The 8,337-nt window shown below is 38.2% G+C and overlaps 1 pseudogene; it reads left to right on the top strand.

Annotated features, from left to right (window-relative positions):
- Positions 1-7,129: 7,129 nt before the first annotated feature.
- On the top strand, positions 7,130-7,306 carry LOC132772401 (U2 spliceosomal RNA; annotated as a pseudogene).
- The last annotated feature ends 1,031 nt before the right edge of the window (positions 7,307-8,337 follow it).

Raw genomic sequence — 8,337 nt, 5'->3', positions numbered from 1 at the left:
AAATGGCACCAGTTTCCTCTTATCAGCTGTATACCACTCAGCCCAGCCATTAAATGTTTTAAAAAATCAGGATACTTTAATATAGTGTTTAAATTAATATATTTTAAGAATGTAGGAATTCTTAAAATTTATTTCATACCAAAAGCACAGATTTATGACACAGACTTTCCAGTCATTCGGCACACCATATCTAAGAAACTAGTGCTGATGTGGCCTATCCAATGCAATTTTCTAAATCAGTGCCACAAATACCCCCAGAAACAGGCCTAAAAACAAAAAACAAAAACCAAGATTTTTTCTTGGGTTGTGTAATCTGTCCCCCCAGCAGTTGTAAGCAATATACCAAGTAAGCACTTGCCCCATAAAGGATAATGGCTAATCACTTAATTTAAGCCATGCTACTACTGAAGATTCATGAACAGTTTTGCCTTACAGTTTCATAATTTGAATGCCTGCATCAGACTGCCAAGCCAACTAGAGAGAATTCCATTATAACACTTAAAAAGGAAGGGGTAAGCATAGACTTAGCCATTATACAGAGATTCCCCTTTTGCTTATGTGAGAAAGTTGATACATGAATATTAGCTGAACACCTTTCAGTCTTCTCTCACTTCTCTGTTAATACCTACTATACCAGTGGTTCTCAACCTGGGGTCCCCAGATGTTTTTGGCCTTTAACTCCCAGAAATCCTAACAGCTGATAAATTGGCTGGGATTTCTGGGAGTTGTAGGCCAAAAACATCTGGGGACCCCAGGTTGAGAACCACTGTACTATACAATCAGGACCAGGGATTGTATGTTCCAGGTAGACAATTATATACTTTGACCAGCATCCAGTTCCCCTTAGAGAACCCAACTAGAACAGTTCAGTCAATAGTTCAAATCAGTTAACATGTAGACAAAGTCAACGGTTTCAATGGACCTATTCTAGTTAGGACTAACAATGGGACTGTGGTCTACATCTGTGACAGAAATTAACTCAGTGGTTCCCAAACTGTGGGTCCCTAGGTGTTTTGGCCTAAAACTCTCAGAAATTCCAGCCAGTTTACCAGCTGTTAGGATTTCTGGGAGTTGAAGGCCAAAACACCCGGGGAACCTCAGGTTGAGAACCACTGGCTTAGATGCAGATCAGGGGTTTTTCAGGTGAACACATTTTCTTACACACAATGAAATCAAGCTTTAGCCTCAAACACAACAGCCACGGGACCATAGGTATCTGTAACATACCAGCTGTTAGGAATTGTGGGAGCTGAAGTCCAAAACATCTGAGGAGCAGAGTTTGAGAAACACTGCCATAGAATATTACCCCACATTATCATGTTTAAGACAGAGGGCACTGAGGAATGACAATCTAAGCAAATGATTTGGGGCTGCTGGTAATGTGCTTGCTTAGCCACCCATCCATCTGCTTGGGAGGATTGGAAGCAAATGCAAGCTATTTTGCTAATTGAGGTATTACTAATTATCATGTCTAGCACTTCTATAATGTCTGAGAGCCATTATCTATCTATCTAACTAGCTATCATCTGTCATCATCTTTATATATACAGTTGCTACATTTAGGGAAGAAAAAATATGGATAAGTTTAAATGTTTCTCAACGGATGATAGAACATATATCTGTCATTAAAGAAGGTGGTACAAGAGGTATAAACACAGCTTTTTGCCACCAGTCTCCATAAATGACTTTGTTTAATCCAATATTATGGGAAATTATCAGGTCTTTATAGCTGATAAATTAAATTTATCAGTGATAACAGGAATGTATTTCTCGTGCAGTCTTGGCAATGATGAATGGAAATTTAGGAATATGCTCTAAAGGGGTAAACTGCCTGGAGAAATGCTTCTTAACTGTAATGAAAAACAATCCAAACCTATTACAAAACTAATACTATAATTATTTGTGGTTCTACTCTGAAGAAAATCCCTTGGGTTTCACTGGGAATTACAAAGATGAAAGCAATACAGAGAGTAAAAATCAACACAGCCACGCTGACTCGGTAATGTACTAAGTCTCTTAGGAGGGTCTATATGGGCAAGAAAGAGTGGACTAACCTCACATCCATAGCTAGCTGTCCCTACATTTGTCAACCTTCTGTATTTTGTTTTCTTGTTTTACTTTGATTTTGCCCCACATTTGGCAAAGTCACGAATACTTCTGAGTTTCTGAAAACTCCAGAGTATCTTGGGACTGCATGGAAGGCTGCCAGGATCAGACTATTCAAATCTACTGTCCAGATAGATACTACATGATCACCCTTCACATGCATTACATAGTGCAGGGGAAGTGGGTGTCTTTTACCAGGTTACTGATGCTCTCAACTAGCCACAGAGCTCCATCCACACTCCTGGCCATGTAGCTGCCTTTGCTGATGTCAAAATGGACACCCACATGATCAACAAGAAAGAGTGACATGATTAGGAGCAGTCTCCTTCTTGCTTGTCATCAGGTCCTGCAATGGTCAACATCTTGGACAGAGCTCTGCACCTGGGGGGAGTGGCAGTGACATAAAGGTCCAGCAGAGCTGATGCAGTCCAACAGTCCGGACAGCAACACAGAACCACAGCAGGTTCTGTCGCTCATCTCTGTGGGGCTAGCTTTAGTGGCCAATATAGGATCACCTAGAATCAACAATGTTGTGGACATTTTCCAGGTTTACAAAAATCTTTACTGATTCTTTGTGTGCATCTATGTCTATTTATCTATGTATGACTGCTTTAACACCAGTCTCCTGTGAAGAAAGAGAGGGGCAAATGAAAGCCATTACTTATATCTCTATATATTAAACAAATTAGATTGGTAGATACATCTGTGTAAATGCGCATGCATGCATTCGTATGTGCATGTGCACTGTTAATAGAAGTTGTTGGAAAAACAGTATTTTCATCTTTCTCTGCCAACAATAAGGTTATTTGTGGCTTTAAAAAACCCCAGCAACATTAGATTGCGAAGAAAAGAGAAATAAAAGGAATTGTCCCAGATTTAGAATATGACAACTTCTGCTTTTTAAAAAAGCTGCAGAAGATCCCCCCCCCCCCCCCCCATTTGCAGACAGGTTCAACTGTGGAATCTCAAAGATGTCATCTTCAGGCAGCATAGAAAGGATTTTAAAGTCTGAGGCATGGTGCATGAGAATTTCACATTAAACAGTACTTTTCAGTTTACAGACAGTTTGAACCACAAAATACCTACTTAAGAAATGAATATTTCTGATCTTTTCTCTAGCATACATATTACAGACGAAAATCAGAAGTCTGATGAGGATGGATTTAAATACTGTTACTGGATATATTTTTGTGGTTTTTTTGGGCAGGATGTTGAATATGTATCTTGAGGAAAAATGTGGATTATAAAACTTACAGTGTACTTTTTCATATTAACATGAATCTCTCTCTCTCTCTCAGTTTCATACTTAATCTATATGTTTTATCCCATGATAGCTAATCTTTAATGTTCAATGTTTCACAGAATCCCCTTGCCTCTTTATCCGAAAATATTTTGGATAAAGTGAGGCAATATTCCCCTTTGCGTGCTGCTTAACTGCTTTAATTGAATGAACATGGGAAACTTCTATGCAGGAGAATTAATAGCTGTTAGCAGGATGGATGTTCTAACCACTTACAGGCTTATGTACAAAGTGCTGGGTATTTAGATTAATCTCTGACATTCAAACCTGTCCCTAATTCTTTAGTCTTCAAGACTAGGTGCATTGATTCCATAAAGTGAAGGTTCAGATAAGCGTTTAAAAAATCCATTAACTCGGGGAACTGGATAGGCTTAAAGCTGACACTGACAAAGTAAAGGGTTTCACAGTACTGCTGCATCAGATTGATCCAAGTGTCAGATGTTTAACGCCATCAGTTGAGGCAATATTACATAAAATTGATGGAACAAACCACACTTTAATTTGTTTGGGTGTCAGGACTGGCAGGTGGCCTGTTCCTAAATCTCTGAAGTATCATGATCTTTGGATAATATTGAAGCAGTTGAAAGAGGTGATAGGTAGAGATGGAAAACCAATGTTCACTGTTTTTGTTGTCACTTTTGTTTCTATGAATTTAACAAACTCATGGCATATGAAACTATGAGTAAAATTGTGTAGATGTCTTTCAATTTGCCAACTGGGAACAGTCCAAGGCAAATACTTTGTTGTTGCTGCTCTTGCTTCTGTTCTTTTACCTTATCAAACTATGTGCAAGTGGGCAGAAGCTTACTCTAGTTAGTGGGGGATTGTGTGTATGTGTGTTTATCTGTTCAGAAAAAGTCTCAAATGTAGTGAAAAATTACCATAAATGCATAAATACCCTGAAGACACCAGCTCCTTTTGTCCCTCCAACAATATCAACAAAACTTTGCCTTGAAGACCTGGTAATGTAAAGGCCCTGATTAAAGGCATGACCTAGGAGGACCTGGAAAACAGAATCAATGACATGAACAGTTGCCATATTATTGAACACAAAATGGGCTGAGGAAATAGGCAGCTCATTACCTCACCTCTGCACCAGTAACACAATCAGGAAAAACCACAGAAAGAAAATCAGCTGAATACTGCTGCAGCAAAATTGTTGAGATTCTGTGTGTAGTAACAAAACAACCCCCTTCTATTGCAGAAGCACATCTCTTCCAGTTAAGGAGCAGATAAATACAATTTGTCTTGTCAGTAGAAAAAGTTTATAGAGAAATTCTTTCTTTCTTTCTTTCTTTCTTTCTTTCTTTCTTTCTTTCTGGTATTTCTACCCCATCTCTTCTCTACCCCCGAAGGGGGACTCAGGATGGAAATATTTACATATGTATAACAGAAGATCTTTTCACTGCCCCAGCTCTCCTTCCTGATACTCTCAGTTAGTTTATACCTTCTTGGCAAAATAACAACAACAACAACAACAACTTTATTTTTGTACCCCGTCTCCATCTCCCTGGAGGGACTAGGGGTGGCTTACATGGGATAAGCCCGATCAACATACTTAAAATATAAGATAGTAAAATACAAAATACATAAACAGCATAAAACAAAACAAAACAACAACATTATAACAGAATATGAAAGCAATTATCAAACCAACGACCAATAAACCTGCAATAATAATCAATTTCTGGGCATGGGTGGGCAATAGACTAGTGCAAATCAATTTTCAGGATAGGGCTGATGGATAAAGTGTGAAGTCAAATAGCAAAAGTAGGGAAAGGGGCAATGAAAAATTCAGCATTATAGTTTTGGGTGCTGCTTTTGTACACTTAGAGTTACTCCACCATGGCTGTAGATTATTCAATGCCAGCTAGGTGGTTTGAGTCTTAAAGCTTGTTGGGCCTGATCCTTACACTTGTTGTCATTTAAGAAAGGATTTAATGTAAAAACTCTGACAAATACAACTCAGGCCACAGCAGAATACCACAAAAATAGACCCTAAAACCATTTGTGTCTGAAAACTCAAAGGCATCCCTAATCCTCAACTCATTCCTCTAAAATGAAATCTCATTGAATGAGGGAAGAAAATCTTTCCATATGCCTAAATCCTCCTCAGTCCCTTGAGTAATTTGATTATGTGATCAGCATCACAAAAGAAAGCTATGTCAAAGCTATGTGAACCTCCAAACTCTTGACACAATAAACTGTACTGAGAAGTTGTGTCTTGGAGTCCTCTGAACAATATGACCACTTTGCAAGTTCTCCCCTCAAATTGACTGTACAGATCTGCATTCATAACTGTTTGTGCATTTGGTCCCATTTTACATATTAAAGGATTTTTTAAAATAAAATAAAAACTAATGTATTACAGTGCAAGTCAACTTGATATAGTAGCAACAGCTACAGAGGGATAAATGCAAAACTATACATCATTTTAGAGTGCAGTAATTTTGAATTGTCAGTTTGAAAAGTCCTGTTAACTGTTAAGAAAACTGTTGACATGAATGTGTCAAGATTGTAGTGTTTGTTTACAAATCATTTTCTATATCTTATGTATATAGATTACATATGTTGCACAAATGGGGGAAAATCAAAACAAAAACAAAACAAAACAAGATATTGGGATAGGAAACTTAGTCCACTAAACCCAAAGCCCATGCTGAGTTTTTTGGGGTTATTTTCGGCTGGTGTGGTGACTTAAGCATTTTACTTTACTGATTCTCACTTCTGGGGAGAGAACATTCACATGCCTAATGCCATAAATCTTAGCTTTTTATGTATGCATACATATATCTAACATTCATCACTGATCTGTTTCTGTGAGCTGAAAATAGTAAATCCAGACATAAGGGAAAGAAGTCAAATTGCTTCTATTGCATTGCTTTATCATTCTGCAGCATTTTGACTTTAACTCCCTGGAGGTATTAAACACAAAGCCTATGAACTGGATAAACAAATTCAAAGGTGAATAAAGCACAAGAATAACGCCCTGAAAACACCTTCTTAAGTAACTGAGCTCCCATCTTGGCATGAGGATTATGCCTGGGGAATCAACGACTTCGCAATGAATTTGCAGGTCTTTTCATTCTATTACAGGGTGCACCCGCTCAGGATATTTTCTGACAGCCAGAAGGCAATGTGTATAATTTTCTCAGCAATCTTGAATGCAGAGATGGAAAGCAGGGAAACTGTTAAGTTTGTGACAGAGAAAGTATAAGGGTAAATGCTAAAAAGCTGCATTTTGCATGATCTAAATGATTACTGACACTGTTGCTTTTCATATGACATTGCAATAATCCTCCATTTGGCATTTAACATGAAATATATTGACCTGTCTGGATCCTCCTAATATTCCTTTAGTACTTCTGTCATCTGGTGAGATCTGCACCTATTATGAGTTAGGTACATACTGGTTTTCTGTATTAAACAAACAAACAAACAAATAAAATAAGACATTAAAGAAAAATGCAGATTTTTTAATGCTTTCCAGCTACTTCAGAACAGGTGAGAAGAATCAGAATTAGATGGCTAGATTCACTCGCCCCAGGCCTAACCAGGATGGATGGTTTCAAAGGCCATCCATATCTCCTGATACCATTAGGTCTGTGGCCAAAGTGCTGGGAGAAACTTTCTCACCAACTTTTCAAAAATCTTATTGTATTTTGTATAAAGCACCAATCTTTCAAAACAAACAAACAAACAAACTCTAACTCTGTCTTTCCTGTTGCTTCTCGGTCTTTTGGCTAAGATCAAGTGTAGCATCTGTTCTTACCAGTTTTGCCCAAGGGTGGAAAGACCACAAAAAATGAGAAAAACAAAAGTGGCATGAGCACTTGGAAGACTATATGCTGGTGGAAAGGAGAGTTAAAAATATATTATGGAAAGGAGAGTTAAAAATATGATTGAATATCCTAAGGGAATTGGGACTCTAAATGGAAAGAGCTGATAGCCAGAGTAAAAAGGAAAGCAAAATTTAAGGAACTGAATCAGACCATTTTCATGATTGAATGAATAAAATAGTATTTTAAAAAAGAAAGGTACTACTGTTCTTGGAGGGAGGGCAGGGGAAAAACAGATAGATACAAGTAGTAGGCAATTATAGTAATGAAAAGACTACAGGACAGACTAGAATGGTATGACTAAATATGTGAAATAACATTGTCTCCCCCCCCCCCCATAATGCAAATACGTAATGTTATACTCTATGTATATAATCTAATTAAAACAACTTTAAAAAATCTGTCTTTCAATTTCTGTCTTCACTTTCTTCTGTAGTCATCCCAAATTACTGCTGTTTTGTGATAGCAGTATCTGCAAATCCTGATGTTCTTTTCTACGGTTTTCATGCCATGTTCCTGTATCATATGTTTAGCTTTGCCAGTCTGCTTCTCACAATTGCGGGGTACAGGACTCCTATAAAAGTGGAGGGAAATCATTTTTATTGTAAGCCTCCTCTCCCCTCCAATATGTACACTACCAATTCTTTTTTCACCAAGAGCTCTGGGCTGCAACTTTCCATCTTCCCACCACAAAGCAGTAGCCAGATTTTAAACCCGCTTCTCCCCAATGCACCTCTTCACTACTTCTGCTGCTTCTACTCCTCTCTTTCATTGTCCTGCCAATGGCACCAGCCCCTCATTCCATTTCCCATGAAGCCATGAAGCCTCAATCAGATTTTAATTCCTTTTCTTGCCAAGACACCTTGTCACCCCACTCCTTTTGCTGCCATTCCACCACTCCTTCAATGCCCTGGAGGTAGAGTTCATACCCACCCCCTTTTGATCTACTAGTTCATAGGTTTTGATCTACTACTGTTCATAGGTTATTGAAGATAGCAATAATAATTCACATAATCCTGAGAGAGATTTCCTGGAATGTGCTGTGGGCAAATAGAGAATATCAAGGGTTATGATTAGGCCATTGGCCGATGG

This window comes from Anolis sagrei, chromosome 3, assembly GCF_037176765.1.
Source record: "Anolis sagrei isolate rAnoSag1 chromosome 3, rAnoSag1.mat, whole genome shotgun sequence".
Taxonomy (NCBI): Eukaryota; Metazoa; Chordata; class Lepidosauria; order Squamata; family Dactyloidae; genus Anolis; species Anolis sagrei.
This window is presented reverse-complemented; position numbering and strand designations above follow the sequence as displayed.